The sequence below is a fragment of the Macaca nemestrina genome, chromosome 16 (genome assembly GCF_043159975.1).
Source record: "Macaca nemestrina isolate mMacNem1 chromosome 16, mMacNem.hap1, whole genome shotgun sequence".
Classification (NCBI taxonomy): Eukaryota; Metazoa; Chordata; class Mammalia; order Primates; family Cercopithecidae; genus Macaca; species Macaca nemestrina.
In genome coordinates this window covers 46882781-46883655 of record NC_092140.1, presented here as the reverse complement: position 1 = coordinate 46883655, position 875 = coordinate 46882781, and the positions used below count along the sequence as shown (strand labels likewise).

The 875-nt window shown below is 37.3% G+C and overlaps 1 protein-coding gene across 19 annotated transcripts in view; it reads right to left on the bottom strand.

The window, feature by feature from the left end:
* The window catches only part of LOC105489946 (protocadherin 9), a 944009-nt gene that overhangs the window by 844938 nt on the left and 98196 nt on the right, over window positions 1–875 (bottom strand). The gene's annotated exons all lie outside the window — the stretch shown is intronic.

The following is an 875-nucleotide window of genomic DNA, read 5'->3' as shown; positions in this document are numbered from 1 at the left end:
CTAGAAACAAAACACATTGAAGATGAATATTTAAAATCAAAACAAAAATCCAAAACTTTAAGATGTCTTTCATATATAACATACATCCTTAATTGTAAAGGGTGTAAATAAAATCGTTCTTCAGTGGTTTTTTTTTTTTTTTTTAAACATATGAATTATCCAAACTTAATAGATCTAAAATCAAAAAAAGGTATTGTTAGTACAAACTGCATCATTTTGTAAGCTCCTCACTGTTTTGCAGACCTTGGTCAAAGTGAAACATTGCACGGGGGTTCGGACCATGAGAAACATCCTGCCTAACCACCTGACTACAAGGCAGACAAAGGCCCAAATAGAGAAGCATCCCTATTATATCTTGCTGGACAAAGGTCCAAGGAACACCATGATGACATCCCACCGGAACAAGAGCCAGAACTGCCTCATCATGGGAACACCTTATCAATATCCTGCCAGGCAGTAAACCTTATTGCCCAGACCCCTCCCACCCATACCTATAAGTATCCCCAGCTTGTATGCACTGGTGGGCCCTCGCATTAGGCTGGTCCCCCACTTCCGTAGGTTTTATGCTGGACATAAAGCTTGCATTTGCTGTTAAGCCCCCCTCTTTCTGTGTGTGTGTCTTTCTTTAACCCTCACCTTCCCTTCAAAACCTAACAGGTATACTGCTTAAAGAATATTACAATAGTTTTTACATACTTTAATGCCCATTTCAGTGAGAAAACTGAAGATATGAATTAGAAGAAAAATGTGATGTCAGATTAAAATACACAAATGACAAATGAGAACAGAGAAAAGAAAGATCAGATATTTACACGTTTAACTCAAATTGGTGCATATTTACTTTACTTATAGTTTGGGCCAGATTATATATTTTC